The following is a 21,877-nucleotide window of genomic DNA, read 5'->3' as shown; positions in this document are numbered from 1 at the left end:
CATTGTCGGTAGCACTGGGTTTTAGCCAGGTTTCCATAAGACACATAATGTCTGGGGAGTGGGTTGCTAGGAGGGTGTGTAGGTTGTAAATCTTATTGTCAATACCTCTAATATTTAGGTGAAATGCTAGGAGGGAACTAGTAGGAGCATACATTTTACTATACAAAATGTATTTAACAGTTGAGATAGATATGTAAGCCTACCTGGAAGTTCCTGCTGGGAAATACTTGTCCTCCCTAAAACAGCAGCACCAACATCAATTGCATGCTGTTGTGCACTTTCCACTGAGGTCTCTGGATCCTTGACAGTGGACAGGAACTCTTCATTTGGTATCAGAGGTCCTGTGACACACCTGATCATATGTCCTGCTCTGGCCACCTACTGCATTTACATCAGCCACTATATGCTACCGAGTTTGCATTCTACCAGACATATCCCCATATCCTCTCTCAAGCAGAAAGGCACCATGTCACCTAAATGCTTTTGACAATCACTTCATTCTCAGGGCCACTGAATGGGAGTTTGCATGGATTGGGATGCCTGGGTCTCATAGTCCTAGGTGACATAAAACACAAAAGAAGGATAATACACATAAGTATTGTAGATAAAAGCGGGTGATGTACCTTTAAGAAGCATTCCAGTCTATGGGCACATGCATGTAAATACTGAGCACGTGCAAACAAGATTGCCATTTTCAGTGAGCAGCCAGAGTGAAAGCATGTATGTGTGTTGCAGTCAGTCAGTTAGTTCATTTAAGTTTAATGTTCCAGTCCTTCATCCAGATGTGTTTTTTGTATAATAAACTACTTAAAAGAACACCCAAGCCTCATCATCTTATTTGAATACACAAGACGAGCGACATGGTGTGAGAATGGAATATGAAGTCAAAACCATGAGACGCACAGTTAGTAATAGAAGAAAATATATGAGTGGATCATCCAAAGCTTAAACAACTCTCAAACAGGTCAGAAATGAATTTCCAGGCACTAAAACTTGCTTAAATGAATTTTTATGCAATGAATATAAAACAAAGCATTCAAAATGCTCAAAACAAATTTCTAATTATATGAAATGTTCGAAACTGTGACACACTGATAAAAATATTCAAAATACTTATGATAACACTCAAAATAACTTCTGAATCACATAAAATGTATAAGAAAGGGAAAACTACAATATTTTTTCACAATGTACTACTTTTTTATATTAACTAAAGCTATTCAAACTATCCAACATGTGCAAAGTGTTGGCAAGTGTATGCAGTATTACAGTGCAGTTATTTCACAAAGTACAGTTATTTCAAAGAGATTATTGTGCATTTGAATATTATTACAAATACCTGGTATGTGTATGTTCGTACATAATTATAAGGGCCAAGTTTGCACTATATCTAAAAGTAATTTGTGGGCATGGCAGAACGATTTCACAGACCCAGTCCACCTGTGTTTGATAAGAATATTGCAGAAAATTGGTGAGTGTTTCAGCAAGAGTATGATATTTTTCTGACAAAGATGCACATACAAAGCATTTACTCTGCTTAATTTAGCTGATTCAGAAGCCATCAAAGAGAGCGTTCATTTGTGTATGCACCTGCTATGTTTGCAGGGGAGGGGAAGATTGTCATATTGTGGCACAGGCTGAAATGCGGGAAGACTCTAAGTGTTTAAAATGTAAATTTAGAGACGTGCAATCCCCAAACAAATGTTATAATGGAAAGACACTTATTTGACACAAGAGATCAAAAGCCTGGTGAAAGTTTTGTCGCATATTTAACTGACTTGAGAAATAAGGCTAAAATGTGCAGATTTTGTGATCTGAGAAATGAGTTGGTAAAAGACTGGCTTGTGTGTGGTGTTAATAATGAGGCGGTGAGAAAGATTTTCCTTCAAGATAGTGATTTAACTTTGAACAAGGCCATAGAGATTTGTCAGATATATGAGCTTACAGAAAAGTACACAGATATGATTACAAATGAGAAAAGCATGCTTGCAGCTTCTTCCAGTGCTAATGTTGATAGTATACAACACAAGATTAAAAGATACAGGCCTAAGGGTGGGGTTCCTATGAAACCCAGAGCAGTTTCAGTAAAACCCAGGGCACGTGCAGTAAAGCAAAGGGGTGACTCAGCAAAACCTGTAACAAGCCTCATAGTCAGCTGTAGTAATTGTGGATGTACTCATGAGCCCAAATGAGAAAAGTGCTTAGCTTTTCCAAGAATTCATTCAGATGCTACAAATATTATATAGTAATCCATACACTACGCTATACATCAATAGGACTTATTCTAACAGAATACAGATTAAAAATGGTACTCGTCAGGGTTGTCCCATGTCCCCCTTATTGTTTAACCTATATCTAGAACCCCTATTTTTATATATCAAGCAAAATTTGTATCATAATGCACCAATAATTTATAGGAATAAAATATTAATGTCAGCATTCGCCGATGATCTTATTATTTATTGTACAACCCCAATTTCAGACAGTGAAAAGATATTAAAGCTCATAAACAAATTTTCAGTAGTTTCTAATTATAAAATTAACTTACAGAAAACGAATATCTTCCCATTAAGAACCCCAAAGCCTTTTTCATTAATGGCCCTGATGGGGAAGTTAACATGTAAAGAAAATATTAAATATTTGGGTATCAACTTCTACGGATAATAAGGACTTTTATAACAATAATGTTAAACGAGTATGGGAACACATAATAGCTGATTGTGACAGATGGAAGAATTTAAAACTACCGGTATTAGCAAAAGTATCAATAGTGAAAATGAATATACTACCACGAATGTTATACATATTTAGGTCTGCCCAATTATCAATTTCAAAAACAGTTTTGAAACAAATGCATAAAGATCTAGCTAAATTTATCTGGAACCCAAAAGAACTAGAATATCTTATGAGAAATTAATGACCCCTAAAACAAGAGGGGACTTGAGCTACCAAACTTTGAAGCATATTATTTGATTGTAAACGCTAATAAAATTTTAAGAATTGCTAATTATGATGTAACGAATACAACATGGATACCAACTTGGGTGGTCTTGAATCATAAGCATATTTTGGATAGGAAAATAAATCCTAAAGCATTGCCCTTTATGGACAAAATTAGTCTGATAAAATATGGGGTCATGGACCACATAATAACCTGTGTCTCATCTTTGCAAACTTTATTTCAGTCCGTAGATTTATTGCAATATATGATGGTTCTTCAACCTTTCCACAGGAATCCTAATTTTAAACTAAATAATCAGCTGATCGATCTCAGCAAATTTCCATTAATACTTAATCTGACTCTATTTGATGTTTTTAATAAACTTGACTTATCGGCTTTACAAATTAGACAGGAAATGAATCTACCTAGAAGTTACATTGTTATAATGAGACAAGTTAAAGAACTTGCCTTGAGCTACTTTAGGAACTTTAAACCTGCAGCCGGATTTGTGGATAAGTGCTCTGAATTGTGGCAAGCTATCCAACAAGACACTAAATTTATAGCAACTGCATATAAATTAATTAAGGATTTGAAATTTCAGGACAAAATTTTGCTTTCAGAGTATTGGGTAAAACGAGTAACAGTAACAGACAATCAGATATTAAAAGCAATTGATATAACTAGGAAATCAGTTTCTTTTCAAAAACTGATGTACACGCAATTGATGATTTGGAACAATGCATATTACACACATCTTAGATTACATAAATTTAACCCTAGGAATTCTCCAATTTGTCCATACTGTGCAGATCAAACAGCGGATCTTCTTCATATGTTCTGGAGTTGTAAATGCGTATATAAACTTTGGAACTCTCTTAAAGTACAACTGCAAAGATGGGTTATCAAAGTTCTACACTGTCATGGGAATTTATGATTCTACACATTCCTCCAAGAGAGCTTTCCAGATCGCAAACTATTATTTGTATGAATATTTTTTGCTGATGAAACTCTATATAGCCACAAATTGGCTAGAACCACATAAGACATCATGGAATAATTTTAAGCTTGTGGCTATAAAGCATATACTAGCACATAAATTACTTCTGAAACAAACTAACAAAAATATTAATAACCCGAAAATATGGGAAAAGGTCTTCAGTATTATATTAGCATGATACTGATTTTAGGAATATATTAAATATAGGAAGCATTTCATGTAGATATTGTATAAATGGTTTGTAGTAGTTATAGTGTATTATGTGTGTGATGTTTATTGTATTTTTGTAATGTTTTTGGAAAATATATTTCAATAAAAATTTATTATGGAAAAAAAAAGAAAAGTGCTTAGCTTTTGGTCAGCAGTGCAACACATGCAAAAAGTGGAATAATTTCAAAAGGCTCTGTAAATCTAAAGGGGCACATTCTTTTATTAAAATAGAGCATTCAAAGAGGCAAGTTGATCAATTAGAAAGCTATGACCCTACTTTTTAAGTTCATGTGTGTTTATGCTTGGGGAAACAGTCGATGCAGTAGACTTATGGGCAATGAGAGAAGTGTTTTGTACTGTTTGGACTAACGGGAGACCTACAGAGTTCAAAGGAAATACTGGCTCAAAGTGCAATCTTATGTTAGCAGAAATGTTTGCTAGAGTAAAATCTGTTGAAAAACTTGATTTAGAAAAAGTGCACGAGGCTTGTTGCTTATGGTGGTGAAGAAATTAAAACCAAAGGCTCAGGAGTGCTTTCATGTTACTCTACTGGGAACAGCTATAACTTCCAGTTTTACATAGTCAAGATACATGTGCAGTCATTATTAGGCCTCAAAGACAGTATGAAAATGGGACTGCTGTCATTTAATAAAGACATCCACCGTATGAATGATAACAGCTCAAATTTTACCCAAGCTTTTTTTTTCTAAGTATGCTGATATTTTTGAAGACAAGCTAGGCAAACTCTCCGTTGTGTACTCCATGAAGTTAGACTGTGAGGTAAGCACAGTCATCAGACCAGGATGGAAAGTTCCAGTAGCTATGCAGAACAGAATCAAAGCCAAGATAGACAGAATTGTACGCCTAGGAGTAATTTGTCCAGTAGAAAAAACAACTGAATGGGTATCTTCCATGGTAGTAGCTCATAAGAAAAGCTCAGATGATATTAGAATATGTATTGATCCAAGAGATTTGAACAGTGCACTAAAATGACCTTGTCATCCAATGTGCACAGTCGAGGAAGTTGCTGCCCTCATGCCAAATGCCACAGTTATTTTCTGTCTTAGATGCAAAAAGTTCATTTCGGCAAGTTTTGCTTGATCAAAAATTTTCATTGTTAGCCACATTCAGAACACCTTTTGAAAGGTACAGATTTTTGAGAATACCATTTGGAATAAATTATGCCAGTGAAGTCTTTCAACGTGCGATGGAACAATTTTTTTCTGGCTATCCATGTGCTATAATAGTAGATGATATTCTTGTGGGAGATAATGGTGAAGTCGAAAATGATAGAAACCTCAGGAAAATTCTGCAACATGCTCATGAAGTGAATCTTAAACTGAATCCTCAGAAATGTAAATTCAGGCTGAAAGAAGTTACTTATATGGGTCATTTGTTTACCAGTTCAGGCTTACAACTAGATCCTTCCAAGCAAACCTCTATTCTTTAGATGTCAGCTTCAGACAATGTCCAAGCCTTACAATGTTTTCTTGGCATGGTTAACTATTTGGGCAAGTTCATGCCAGATTTGTGTCAACTTTCAGCACTGTTAAGTGAGCTGACATGCAAAGATGTAACCTGGTCCTGGTTGGGACAACACCAAAGAGCTTTTGATATCCTGAAACAGAAAATTGCCAGTCCACCCACTTTAAGACACTATGATGTTCACAAAACGGTAACTCTTTTTCTGTGATGCTGCAAAGTTCGATCTTGGTGCAGTCATTCTTCAAGAGGGTAGACCAATAGCATATACAATGAGAACTCTAACCCAAACCAAGATGCAAAATGCTCAAATAGAGAGAAATCTTGGCAATTGTATTTGCATGTTCAAAGTTCCATGATTATATTTATGGCTGACCCATTCAAATAGAAACTGACCACCAACCCTTGGTCAATATTTTGAAAAAGCCAATGCACATAGCTACTGTGAGATTGCAATGCATGATGCTCAAATGCAAAAGTACAATTTCAAAATGGTCTATACAAAAAGCAAACTTCTTTATCTTGCTGTTACTTTATCCCTATCACCCAGAAAAAGGCACTGAACAGAATTAAAATGAGAAACCCGATTTTGAAGTCATGGAAGTGAGAATTTTTTCTTCCACACATCTTGATGAGCTTAGAACTCACACAGTTTCAGATCCAGTTCTCCAGAAGCTCAACCACTTTATCAGTCAAGGATGGACTTCAAAGCAATCTTGTTTACCAGTAGATGGGCAGCAGTATTTTCCTTATAGAGTTGAGATTTTGATGGAAGATGGCATCATCATGAAAGGTCCAAAAGTAATTGTTCCAAAATCCTTGTAACAAGAGTATATTCTGGATAACTCAGAACATTGCTATGGAAACCATCATTCTGGGTGATACTAATATAAACAGGCAACCTCTCATCTCTAACTACCCATCAAATAGTATAAACTTATATAAGCTCACCCAACTTATAACAGTCCCAACACATATAATAAACAAACAAACTAAATCAACCCTAGACTGGATACTTGTCACACACCCTCACAAATATACCCATTAAGGAACCCTCCCTAGTATCTCAAGTGACCACTTACCCACCTTCATCCATAGAACCCACATGCAAACTGTAAAATCCCATTTGTACAGAACTTCTAGAAATCTTACCCATTTCAGTCAAAGAACTCTTATAGATACTTTAAAAGCCCACAGTTGGAACCCTATTAAAACTCTTTGACTGGATAAAGCTATAAATTATTTCAGCAATGTCTTTCTTACTACACTCAACAGCCTCGCCCCCATGCAAACTAAAAGAATTAAGCATAACCATGCCCCATAGCTTACTAAACATACTAAACAGTTTCTCATTGCTGGGGATAAAGCCTGGAATGATTGCACAAAAATAGAACCCTACAAAGTGAAATAAAGTACAAACAACTACATAAGAGTGCCAAAAAACTAGTCATTGCTGACAAGAAAAATTACTTCTTCACTCAACTAGTTGCAAAACAGCAACCCCAAAAACTTTTGTAAATCTGTTTCCTCACTCCTCAACCCAGGTACTCAACAGAGTCCCACACCAGCTCCAAAAAAAGACCCACAAGAAACTGCCTAAGCCTTTAACACTCCCTTTATTGAAACCATTCAAAAACTCATCAATGATTTCTCTACTCAAACAAACTAACTCTAATAATTTAGAAAGCAACACAAATCTCTCATCTCTTCAAGCTAACTCACTTCTCCCCACCCCCGTAAATGACACCACAAACTGTAGTCCATGCTCACCAGCATTTAGAATACAACCTGTGCCCACCTCCCTGGTGTATAAACTGCTAACTAAATTGAAACTGTGTTCCTTCTCTGCAGATCAGCTTCCTGCAGAATACCTAAAACTCACTGCAGATGCTATTGCATACCCTTCAGCATGCTCATCAATCATTCCATCTCCAAATCATGCATCCCTCAACTTTGGAAAAACCATCTTTATACTCACTGTTTTATCAAAAATTCTAAAGAAGTATATTCATACTCAATTGTTAAACTGTCTCACCGACAAGAACCTACTTGCCCTCACCCAACATGGCTTTCACCCTGCCCACAGTACAAACACAGCCCTATTGTCCTTCACCAATGCCATAAACAAAGCCTTAGATGCTGGTCTACTAACTTTAGTTATTTTGCTAGACCTAGCTAAGGCTTTCAATACAGTATCACACCCTAAACTACTAGTACAACTCAAATCCCTAAACTGCTCTCCACACACACTAGCTTGGTTTTCCAACTACCTTTCTAACAGTAAACAGTCTGTCAAATGGCAAAACAAGCAAGTTAAATATCTCGTAACCAAAACTGGAATTCCCCAAGGGTCCATTCTTGGCCCATTACTATTTAACATATTCATTAATAACCTACACAAAGCATCCCATCTTAGCACCCTTATTCAATACGCAGACGAGTCAACAATAATCACCTCTGCTAACAACCTGTCAGATCTCCAATTTCTAACACAAAAAGCCTTTACTTCTGTTGCATCCTGGCTAAATGATGCCCAACTTCTATTTAATCCAAAAAAAATCTAAATTCTTAATATTTTCATCAAAACCTCTAATTCAAGACTTTAAGATTTTCTCGCAAAACAATACTGAAATTGAGCTAGTAAAATCTTCAAAACTTCTGGATATTATAATCGATAACAAACTTTCCTTTGAAAATATATTCATAATAAAATCAAGAAGACCCATTTCAAACTTAGTAAGCTGTATAGGCACAAACTCTTTATGGATAGGCCCACCAAGATAAAACTGGCTAATAGTCTACTCCTCCCTACTGTCCTCTATGGTACCCCCATTTTCACTAACCTACACACAACTCTCAAGAATAAATTACAGTCATGCTACTACAAAATACAAAATTTGCACCAGTATGCCAACCCGAACTTACCACTGCCAAGCCTTAAAATGTTTATAAACGGGCTTGAATTTTCCCATATCCTACAATACTCATAACTAATACTCACCCACAAACTACTGAATAACCCTAATTATTGCCTATCTCTTCAAATCATGCCACAAACATATACCCCAACTAGACATCTCAGGTCTTCAACTAAACAGCTCCTAAGCATTTCAAAACCCAACAAATGTGCAGGACAAAGCCTCTGTTCCTTCTCCATTGCCAAACTTTGGAATACTCTACCCTCTTCTATTACTCAAACTGATTCCATTAAAGCTTTCAAAACTGCACTAAAGTCCCATTACCTTGATAATCAAACATGTTCCTGCAACAACTGGCCTAAACCACCATGACCATAACAAGTTAAATAGAAACCACTTAATATTCCATAATTATTCATCCACCAATTTTTCACTCTTTCCATTTTATAGCTTAGTTCTAGACACACTTCACTATAACCTGCTAGGACTACCTTAGCATCTTAGCAGATTAACCCTATTCTTGGATAGTCTAACAAAAATAAATAAATAAATAAAAACACTGAATATATTCTGTACATACCTTTTGTAATTGATGCTTATTCTGTATAGCTGCTAAGAATGTCTCTCTATATTTTTTGTAACTGTATTCTCATCTTATATAATTATTATGTTTTGTCTCATTGTAACTGCTATTCAGCTTCTTTTTATATACTGTATATAATTGCTGATACAATGATATGCCATTTCTTTGTAACTTGTATTTGGAGCTTTTCTCCCCGGGCCTCCACTGAAAATGGATCACTGATCCAGTGGTCTTTCTCAGTTACCAAATGTCGATAAATAAATAAATAAATAAATAAATATTAAAATCTTGTATCGTGGCCACCCAGGAACTGATTCCTCCAAAAGAAAGGCAAGAGGACTAGTATTTTGACCTTTTATGTCAAAAGATATTGAGAAAGAAATCTCATCTTGTTCTGTTTGCAATAGTACTAAACTGCATCCACAAAAATAACCACTTCAGTTAAGCCAGATTACTGAACTACCTTGGTCAACAGTAGCCACAGATATTTTTGAATGGAATGGTTAACATTATTTTGTATTAGTTGACTCTTATTCAAATTGGTTTGAGATTGACCTACTTTCTTTTGTTTTTTCTATAATTCTTTATTTGTTCTTTTCATTGATATAAAATAGCAAACATAATAGAACAAGGAGAGGGAACACCTCTTCACAGTAAGCAGTTGTTATGCATTGCTGGTAGTACAAAAATAAGTAAAACAATCAACCAATACTATTTACACTATATGCATAGATGCTTTCAATACTCGAGAGATAAATTGTTACAGTTCAGTGAGAGTTGTTGTGATTAGGAGTATACATTAGAAAAAGGAGGGAGAAGAAAAAGAAGAAAATTTTGTGAGCTATGAATACAGATTAATATGGAACCTCTTATTTGTAGTTAAGTCTGATATACTGTAATGAGCTAGGCAAGAATAATACTGAAGATTTGTTCCCATAATTTCCTGTGTTTGATGTTTTTACTCCCCTTATCGATTAAAATTGTATGGGCTAAGAGATGTTTGGTTGCCATTAATCTAAAATTCTCCCAGGAGATGTTAGTTAGGTTAAGCCAATTGGTTGCTATATAGAGTTTCATTAAGAGAAAAACATTGATCATAGTAATTGCTTAAGTTTTAGAGATATTATTTGGTAGGATATGTAGAAGAGTGAATTCCCAGGTGAGTGTGGATGTTTGATAGCCCATTTTTTGTAATTGAAATTTAAGGGAGTTCCAAAGTTTAAATACACACTTACAGCTCCAGAATAAATGGAGTATATCAGCCGTTTGATTTTTACAGTGTGGACAAAGAGGAGATTTCATATTGTTAAATTTATGTAAAATAGCGGGTGTGAAATATGCATTGTTATAGATCATAAGTTGGGTAAATGCCAGTTTTTTAAGGGGTATGGATTTATTTGCTAAATTAATTGCTTGGTTTAGTTGAAGGTTATCAATGGATGGGTTATTCTTTCTCCAATAGTCCAAGACAAGTATATCTTTTTTAGAATTTAATGTCTTTGATTAATTTATATGTATTAGTGATACATTTTTTAGTTGAGAGGATGGTTTTCCATAGTGAATTACAGGTTATTATATCATTGTTGCTTATGTTGCAGTTTTGTAAATAGCTGGTACATAATTCTTTAATTTGCCTTAAAATCACTAGATAGGATTTGGGGACGTTCAATTGATTCCTCATTTCTTGTATAGAACCATTTAGGTATGGGTATATATCTTGAATGGTTACATTAATTAATCTAGGAAAGGGATTCCGGTTTAGGGTCTGATTGTTTATTTTAAGGTTGGGATTTTTGTGCAAAAGTTGTAGCATCATCATAGCTTGTGTCAGATTTAAATGCTTAAAGAGTTTTTGAGTTAGTGAGATAGAGTGTTTAAGGGGTTCTAGTATATTGCACAGTTTCATTAAACTTGTATTTAGAAATGGTAGGGCTTTGGGGTTGATATCAAAGCTTTTGATATGTCTTTGGTATATTATTATCAACATCGGGGACCAATCTTTATTCTTTGGGTTGTATTCAACTATTCACAGTACTCTATTAGCATTCATAATTAGGTAATAAGTCTCAAAGTTGGGAAGGTCTAAGCCACCTTTACTTTTTGGGGTTGAAAGTTTGGTATATGAGATTCTGTTTTTTTTTTTTTTTTGGTTCCCATATAAATTTTCTGAGCAAAGTGTGAGTTTGTCTAAAAAATTTATTGGGTATGTTTAATTAAGTAGTCATGAATATATAAAGTAATCTGAGTAATACATTCATTTTAATTACTGGGACTTTTGCCAGGAAAGGTAATTTTAGATTTTTCCATCTGTTAAGGTCTAAAATAATATTCTGACATTTTTGAGTTATATTATTTGAGTAGAAATCTTTATTGTTTGTTGAGAAAGTAATGCCTAAATAGTTGATTACCTCTTTTGTTTTTATTTTTCCTATTAGAGGTAAAAGTGAGAATGGTTTAGGGGTTTTTAAAGGAAATATGCTAGTTTTTTTAAGATGTAATTTGTAGTTTGACATCTTCGAGAAGTGTTCTATAGCAGATAATATTTTATTTACATCTGAGATTGGTGTGGTACAATAGATATTCAAATCATCTGCAAAGGCTGAGAGGAAGATTTTGGTGTTAAATATTATTGGGGGGTTATGGTAGAGATTTTGTTTAATATTTAAGAAGAGTGGTTCAATATATAAGTTAAAGAGTATAGGAGATGGAGGACATCCTTGACAAGTTCCATTTCTCTTTGACCAAGTTTTGTTAATATATAGAGATGTATAGGGCTTATTGTATATAATTTGCAGGATCTGGATACATTTTTGTGGAATATTAAAATAGGGTAATGTTTGGAGTAGAAATTCTATATTTACTCTATCAAAGGCTTTATGAGCATCGATAATTAGAGCGTATATGTTTAGGTTAGAATGATTAGTGTGAGATATTAGAGTATTAAGAGTTAATGTATTATCACTTGTTTGAGTGTTGTAAAACCAGATTGTTCAAGGGAAATAATTTTATCTAGTAAGTTTTTCAGTCTGTTTGCAAGTATGGATGTTAGTATTTTGGTGTCAATGTCTAATAGTGAGATGGGTCTATAGTTATCTGGGTTTTTTGCGTCAACTTGTTCTTTGAGTATAAAAATAGTTTTAGATGCATTAAAGTGCAGGTCATTAATTTCATTGTTTATTATATAGTTCAGTATAAGGAATAGAATTTGAGCTAAGATAGGGGAGAAGGTTTTGTAGAATTCAGTTGTGAGACCGTCTGGGCCTGGGGCTTTATATAATTTCATTTGTAGAATTGTTGCGGTTATTTCACTAGTAGAGATAGGTTCAGATAACCTTTCCTGTTGTTTTGACTCTAGTTTCGGGAAATCCAGTCTTTGAAGGAAACTTGCTCTTTCTTCTTTTGAAGCTATTGATATTTGGTCTCCATAGGTCTGCGAATATATTCGTTCAAAAATGTTATTAATATCTTCAATATTCGTGTAATGTTTGTTTTCATAAAGTATTTTAGATATTTGGGAGGAAGATTTAGTTTGGATTATGATTCTGGCCAGTGCTCGGGATGGTATTTGCACTTCATTAGCATAGTTAGCTAGCATTTTGGTTTCATAAAAGGATAACTTGCTGTTATGTAATAGGTATAGGTCTTTTTGAAGTTTCTGGATTTCAGTTTCAGTTTGAGTTTTATAATTTGTTAATAGGTCATTCTCAAGCTTTTAAATTTTGGTTTCTAAGTCCTGTTCTTCTTTAAGATGAATTGTTTTATAGTAGGCTGCTTTTCTAATAAGTATTCCCCTAATTTGCACTTTGGTTGCCGCCCACTCAATATACAAAGGTAATTGAGAGTTAAGAATGTTAGATAGGGCTGATTTGAGTAAGTTTTGAATATCCTTTATTATTTCCTTTTTGGTTAGAAGGTTGGGGTTCAAAGACCAATTGTAGCCTTTTTTCATTGTGCTATTCATTGTAATTCCATTGAGGTTTAAAGTCATTTTGGAGTGGTCCGAGAGGTATCTAGTGTGTATGATCATTTTCGGGGCTAGTTTGATAAATGAGTCTGAAATTAGAAAAAAGTCTATTCTCGACCACATTTTGTGGCATTGGGAGGAAAATGTGAATCTGTTGGATTTATTTAGACTATCTCCATACTTAAAAGGGTCATATAGTTTGTAATCCTGAGTAAGTTCTCTTAGTGCTAGGTGAGCTTGTTTGTTAGGTATTGTATTTGTACTTGCTTTGTCTTGGTCAGGATTTAGATATGTGTTTCAGTCTCCACCTAGGACCATGTAATAATCTTGGAATTTATTTAAGATAGGGTATAATGAGGCAAGGAAAATGTGTTGGTTTTTACAAGGAGCATAAACATTAAGGACGAGAAGAGGTTTAGGAAGATTTGGAGTTAGAATAGTTACATAGCACCATCTTCCCTCCTTGTCCACTTGGGTTTCTAAAATTTTATCTTGGAACTGTTTTTTGATTATTATAGCTACCCCTGCACTGTTAGATTTGCCTTCAGAAGTTATGATATCCCTTATCCATTTTTTCTCCTTAATTTCTGACCATTGCTCTAGTGTTAAATGTGTTTCCTGGGCCAATATGAAATTCGATTTTGTTTTCAGAATGAAGTGTAAGAAAAGTTTTCTTTTCTTCTTATTCTGTAGCCCTTTGATATTCCATGAATCAAATTCCCACATTTATGTAACTGGGTTGTTTGTGAGATAAGTCTAGAGTGATTGTTTATGATGATGATTTCTGTTCATGTATTGATAAAATAAAATTAAGAAAGCATCATTTTATTCCCATCCCCACCTAGTGCCTAACCACTACCCCCTTGGACCAGGAATAATGCAGGGAGTAAGTCGTTATTAGTTTTACAGATCTGTAGTACAGCATAGTAATTATGAATTGGGTTATCATATTTAGGTAAAAAAATGGAAACTAGTATCCCTGCAAAGATTTTCTCTACATAGACAAAGCATAACAAGCTAATTCCCTAAAAAGCACCACTAAAGTATCCCTAATCTCCTCAACATGTTTGTATGTGTCTAATAGAACAACTAAAGTGTAAATTCTATGTAATTAGCAATAATTGAGAGATGTGATTTGAAAAGGCCTTAGTAGAACCATTATATTAAGTAAAGGTCCATTAAACAGGGTTTTTAGTATAAATGCACAAATAAGCATTAGTATGGTATAATAATATACTAGAAGATATTAGTAGAATCATTAATATCCTTTAACTATTTTCACTATCATTGAAGTAATACTAAAAACTAAGATCATTTTATGTGTTCGCCTTTGTTTTCTGTTCCTCTCTGTCTCCTTTCCATTAACATTACTTCCTTTCCCTTTATGCTATGTATAGGACTGTACATCCATAGTAATCTATCTGTTGTCTGTGATGTTCAGCCGAGCTATTTTGTTTGTGGAGTTCAGCTTACAAGCATAGGAAAAATATCACTATATTTTACATATGGGCAAGCATTACAAGTATATGACACAACGTACATTGTCTCTAGTGTCTATTACTTTGATAAAACATGCTGCTTTTCATATTACTGCTACCCCACGGTTTTGTGCAGTTTTTAACATAGCATAATATTAGTGCTTTTCTATGGGTCTCATGAATGTGTCCCTCACCGAACTTATTGAAAGTTCCACTCTCCAAACCATTTACATTAATAAGATGTGTTTATTATGTTTTATTTTAAAAACAACAAGCTTCAGGCTGAGAAAGCAGACCAATGTAATCCAAAAGAGCTGGAAAATGCCAGTAGAATTGATACAAATAAACTTTAATAAAACCAAAAAGAACAAGTGCTTTCGCTCGGCTAAATACCGAGCTTTCTCAAGTTGAAATAAATTAAAAACTACTAGCAGCAACATTAAGTAAGCCCTTCCCCATCACATGATTAGTTAATTAATCACTAATTTCAAGTTAATTAACCTCAAGAATAAAAAACAATACACATTTAAAGAGCAATTCTTAGCTAAAAACATGTAAATGGATCCTCTAAAGCTGTACATAAAAATATATATGTATTGGATCTAAAAGAGTGTATATATAAAAAAAAATAATATAAAATGTATTTTTTAAAAGTGGAACACTAATACAGATTTTAAAAGGTTCTTAATACATAAGTACTAATGCTATAAAAATGTCATATTATAGTACAAAACTCATAAAACAATCAATAGTCTACCTTGCACAGTACGTATACATATAAATCTATAAACGTGCACTTCTAATTTTAAGAACACTACTGATGTTAATACTCTCATTTAAACCCGGGGGTCTACTTGCATCCAGCTTTAGTTGCCAAAGGAGCTCTCTGAATTCTAAACCAGTTTCCCAGTCGCCACCCCTAGCATCAGGGAGTACTTGTTCCAGGACTAAGAATCTAAATTTAAAGTTGTTACAAACAAGAGAATGCTTATACAAAGCGATTGATTCTTTTTGTTTAGAAATGTCGTACAGATGCTCATAGATTCTCTTCCTAAGGGGCCTTTTGGTTTTGCCAATGTAGAAACTAGTACAGGTGATGCAGAGTCCTAAGTAAACCACCCCTTGGAGGATGGATGGGAGCAAAGGTTTATTTTTTCCACAACTTGGGCACAGTATTTGGTGCATTACAAGAGGTACCTAGACGACATATGTATTTTTTGGGCAGGTACTCAGAATCAATTTCTGGATTTTTTCAATTATCTTAATTCAGCTACTCACTTTTTATCTTTCACTTACATGATCAGTGATTATGAATTACATTATCTTGATGTAACTTTATACAAGGATCTAGCCAGCCATTCATTTCAGTCCAAACTATATAGGAAACCAACATTTTCCAATTCATATCTACATTTCCAGAGTGGACACCCCTTTTATCAAAAAAGGGGTATTGTTAAAGGACAGTTTATAAGAGCTTCTAGAATGTCCAGTACTTTACATGATTTTTTAGAAGAGATTGATTTTTTAAAATCTTTGTTTTATGAGAGAGGGTACCCTTCTACACTCCTAATCACTCTAGCCCGACAGGTTATGGACAGTAGGGAAACATGTTACCCCCCCCCTTTCTGGGTACAGAGGCGATCACTTATCATACTGACACAAGAAAATCTGATGATGTCTATGGTAGCTTCATTTATGCTTATTGTCACAATTCTTCTGAAGTTGAAGAAATAATACATAGACATTGGCCAGTTCTTTCACTTCACGATGAATTAAAAAATACAATACCAACACACCCTAGGTTCATTAGAAAGAGGGACACTAACCTTAAAGAAATTTTTGAGGGAAATCACCTTACTAGAACGAGTACACAGTTATCTAGAATAGGCACCTTTAAATGTGGTACCTGCAAACAATGTAACACTATTTTTGACACCCCAAGTGTATACATTGTTTCTAGGAACTTTCTTTTTAACCCTACAATCTTCACAAATTGTGGTAGTAAAGGGGTGGTTTACTTAGGACTCTGCATCACCTGTACTAGTTTCTACATTGGCAAAACCGAAAGGCCCCTTAGGAAGAGAATCTATGAGCATCTGTACGACATTTCTAAACAAAAAGAATCAAATGCTTTGTATAAGCATTCTCTTGTTTGTAACAACTTTAAATTTAGATTCTTAGTCCTGGAACAAGTACTCCCTGATGCTAGGGGTGGCGACTGGGAAACTAGTTTAGAATACAGAGAGCTCCTTTGGCAACTAAAGCTGGATGCAAGTAGACCCCCGGGTTTAAATGAGAGTATTAACATCAGTAGTGTTCTTAAAATTAGAAGAGTACGTTTATAGATTTATATGTATACATACTGTGCAAGGTAGACTATTGATTGTTTTATGAGTTTTGTGCTATAATATGACATTTTTATAGCATTAGTACTTATGTATTAAGAACCTTTTAAAATCTGTATTAGTGTTCCACTTTTAAAAAATACATTTTATATTATTTTTTTATATATACACTCTTTTAGATCCAATACATATATATTTTTATGTACAGCTTTAGAGGATCCAGTTACATGTTTTTAGCTAAGAATTGCTCTTTAAATGTGTGTTGTTTTTTATTCTTGAGGTTAATTAACTTGAAATTAGTGATTAATTAACTAATCATGTGATGGGGAAGGGCTTACTTAATGTTGCTGCTAGTAGTTTTTAATTTATTTCAACTTGAGAAAGCTCGGTATTTAGCCGAGCGAAAGCGCTTGTTCTTTTTGGTTTTATTAAAGTTTATTTGTATCATTTCTACTGGCATTTTCCAGCTCTTTTGGATTACGTTGGTCTGCTTTCTCAGCCTGAAGCTTGTTCTTTTTAGCTTGGTTTCTTGTCACTTTTGGCTTCCATGTTTTATTTTAAAACATTTAAGGTTTGCTGTTATGTCTCACAGATGTTTACTGGGCATATAGCTCATGGGATCATTGCAATGCTTAGATCAAAAGCCTAAAACAATGATTGATTAGAAGCTTTGATCAGGGTTAGATAATATATATATATGTAGGCTGGAGAAGGCAAACAGTCTTTAGAAAGGACAGTTAGTTAATAGCAGATAACCTTAATCCTCTAAACAGCCAGGCTATAACATATTTAATGTGTGTGTACTTTCCCAGTTATTTCAACATTTGTAACAGTTGCTAGGTAGTGTCATTTAGTTAATTAGCTGATTTCCAACACAAAACAGCTGTTATAGTATATTGAAAATTTATAAAGAGCAGCTAGCAACTTTATGCTTTGGTCTGCAGAAATTTAACTGTTTTATAAGTGAAGGGTGTCTATGTCCACTCAGTGTTTTTTATATTGATTGTAGTACATATTGTGTGAACTTATTACAGAAAAGGAATAATAAACCTTAATTGGTAATCAAAACATAAAATAATTGTTTGCAAAGCTGTTTAGCAGCCCATATGTTAATTAAACAGAAGCACACTATTCACTGGCTATTCTCAGTGAGTGGAGCTGATTGTGATCAAAAGCAGCTTTGTGATGTTGTGTATTCCAGCAGCTAATTTTCTTTATATGTACTTATTAAGTTAGGGCAGTTTGGGTTTATGCATACTTTTCTAAATACATATATTAGATAGTTAGCATTATAAGACTTCATTTTCAGACAAATGTACTATAAAAATTATAGCACAGTACTTCTTATTTATCAGCGGTTCAGATATTACTTTTTAAATAGTTATGCTCGGTATTCGAGCATGCTTAGCTGCTGATTCTTGTGTCAGGACATGCATTGTATCAAAACTGTTTTAAATGTATTAGGTTTGGCTTTTAAAAGCCTTTTTTTTTCCCCACAGGTTTCTTATTAAAAAAAGGGATAATTTGAACTATGTTCTTTTTTTGAATTTCTGCAATCAGGAGAATACTCGTCGCTCGCTCCATGGGTAAAGGAGCATTCCAACAACTTGAATAAGCGTAGGGGGACCATTAAAACAAGCTAGATGTCCCGGAAGTGTCACAGTTTGAAAGTACCTGGCGTAGAGCATGGAAAGATATTTTAGTTCCTGTCATGGTAAAATAGAAAGGCGGAAGTAGGTCTAACTTTCCTCAGTCGGCCTCATGGCTTTTGTTATGAGACACCAGTACTATAAACCTGTTGGTATAGGCCTAAAAAGGTCCAACAATACAGCATAAGGCAAAAAACAGTCTCGGAGGGCCGAAAAGTGATTGATCGTTCATCCAATATTCAGACATCACTCCAGTGAGTATATTTAGTGATCCAATGTTGGAATTTTTAACAGCAAGAAAGGTTTCTCTGGCTTCCTTTTAGTTGGTGATAATATATTTAACTCCTTCTGAGTGGAAAATTAGTATGTTAGGGTATTACATTTGGAATTTTTTTTTTTTTCAATTAGGAACTTACAATAAGGGGAAAGAAGCTGTCTTGCTTGTCTTGTTTGGAGGGGAAGATCTTGGGCCAGTGATATTGTATTATTGTTCCAGTTAACAGTTCCTCCACTTTTTTTTAGCAGTCAGCAAGATTGTATTAACATCTTGAAAGTTTAACAGTTTTGCATAGACTGGGTTTGTATGCACCTTGGGTTTTTCTTAGTGTTCTGTGTGCTCTTTCTATTGTTATTTGTTTTGCTATTCCAGGTTCTTTGAGCAATATACTGAAAATTTGTATTTTAGAGGGAATCAGTTTGTTGTGGTTTACAGATTCTGGGATGCCTCTTATGATAATATTATTCCTTCTGGATCTTGTTTCCAGGTCTGTAATCTTTTCTTGGATGTTCTGAATTTCTTTATCGTGGGAATCAGTTTTTTTGTTATTAGAGTTATTTTCGCCTCGTTTTCCTTGATTTTGGCTTCAGATTTATCCCATCTGTCCATTATTTGGTTAAAGGTATTTCCAAATGATTGTAGTTGTACAGTTAATTCTTTTATTGCTTCTTGGATGGGAAGTAAAGCTGTTTTAATATCCTCCAGATTTGCTGGTTGATCAGATTTACTTTTGTTTCCAGTTTTAGATGCATCTGGTTGTTTTATTAGCTTCTGCCTTTTCGAATTCAAATCTTTTTCAGGAGATAGTAAATCCGAAAGTTTGGTCTTAGATGTGGTAGTGTCCATGTTTTTATCTTCTTTCGACATCCTGTAATGGTTATTGCCTTCAGTTTTGAGTGTATTTTTCAGTAAGCAGGACTGCAGGAGCACACGGCTTAAGTTAACCTCTCTGTATCCTTATCAATCTTACTTGATTATAAACTGGACCAGTCACTTCTTCTCGGTAACGTTATTTCAGAGTTAAATAGAGTTGATATTTCAAGATATTTTGTCGAAATTGGCTCTGGATAATCTTCGGGGTTAGTTTTTTTCCAGATATTTAGAGGAACTAAGGATTAGCAGTGCTTACAGAACAGCGGCCATCTTTTAATCTAGATTGACCTACTTTCTAACCTAACTTCCAGTACTGTTATTACGAAGTTGAAGAGACATTTTTCTGTCCATGTCCATGGTAGTCCACACAGTCACTTCTGTCAATGGTGCACAGTTTACAAGTCAGCAATTCAAAAGATTTGCTGAAACGTGAGACTTTGTTCATGTTACTAGTAGTCCTGAATACCCACAAAAAAATGGCTTGGCTGAACGTGCAGTTCAAAGTGCAAAAGAGCAGTTAAAGAAATCTAAACAAAACAATACTGATGTTTTTCTAAACTTGGTTAATCTCAGAAACATTCCTCATGATAATTTACTTGTTTCACCTGCTCAGAGACTTATGTCGAGATAAACCAGAACCACATTACCGATCAGTATGAATTTATTGGTTCCATGTGCTAAAAATAACAAAGCAGTAAAAGCTCAACTTTTAAAAAAGTGTTTGTCCCAAAAGTCCTACTATGACAAAACCAGCAAACCTCTGAATCCTTTAAAAGAAGAAGAGATAGTGAGGATGAAGACAGCAAAAGGATTTGATTGGACTTGTGAAACTTTTGTGTGAAGAACGGAGATCATACATCGTGGAATCGCAAGGGATGGAATTTAAGCGGAATCAGAAACATTTATTACTGGTGTCTGAGCCAGTGTTACAGCATCTTGCCTGTAATGGCGACTCTAATTCTCAGAGTGATTTGTCCAATGTTCCTATTCCAGAGAACATTTTCATCATATGTTCCTGTTCCTGAAAGTATCCCTGAAAATCCTGAAGCAGAACATTCTCCGGTGACAGACCCTGTTGTTAAACCCAGTTATAATTATTACATTATGAAATCAGGTCGTATCTCAAGACCTAATCCTAGATACACGGCAACCTGGACATGATTGTTCTTATTTATATATGTCTGTATAATTTGCATGCCTATTCAATTGTCATTTTTTCATTGCATGACAGACTAGTCAAAGAGGGAGGATGTAGATCAGATTGTGTGATGTACCTTTAAGAAGCATTCCAGTCTATGGGCACATGCATATAAATGCTGAGCATGTGCAAGCAAGAGTACCATTCTGATTGAGCAACCAGAGTGAAGCCATGTATGTGTGTAGCAGTCAGTCACTTAGTTCATTTAAGTTTAATGTTCCAGTCCTCCAACCAGATGTGTTTGTGTATAATAAACTACTTAAATGAACACCCAAACTTCGTTGTCTTATTTGAATACACAAGACAAGTGACGAGTATCACATAAATAAAGGTCATGCTTAGATGTAACATATAAAAGATAGTTTTTCAATACTACCCACTAAAGAAACAAAAAAAAAAAAACAATCAGGATATTCAAATATAAAAAGTTATTATGTGGTTGTAACATATTAAAGTCACACACAAAGCAAGGTTGGATCCAAAACCAGGAGAGTAACAATAGCAAAGCAAACCTCTGTACAAACAGTTTTGTTTCTGCCAACATAGAAATGGAACTTGGCTCCCCCACCCACAAAACAACAGGCAAATGACACATTTTGCTAACAAACCATCAGTGAACTGCTAAAAATGCTATGAAATAAAGTGTCCCAAAAACATGTGTACACATTTACCACAGAACATTCAATTTTATACAATTGCCAGTCAGCTCTACCTCTGGCCAGCACTCCCCAAGTGGTGTCCATGGGCTATCCTAGAATGCTAACATCTCTGTGTCATTGATGATATAGGACATTTACATTTCATTGAAATAACAATAGAAAAGTGTAAAAAGAAAAACAGTTGCAACATTATCACTTGTGATGACAGTTGATAAGGCTGTGCATCTAAAAAAGTAAAATGCCCTGAAACAAATGCCCTTGCCATCAATAAACGTCTAAGAAGTACATACAGATAAAAGTAGC

Source organism: Protopterus annectens, chromosome 2.part2, assembly GCF_019279795.1.
Source record: "Protopterus annectens isolate FY-2018-M chromosome 2.part2, PAN1.0, whole genome shotgun sequence".
NCBI classification, from domain to species: Eukaryota; Metazoa; Chordata; order Ceratodontiformes; family Protopteridae; genus Protopterus; species Protopterus annectens.
This window is presented reverse-complemented; position numbering follows the sequence as displayed.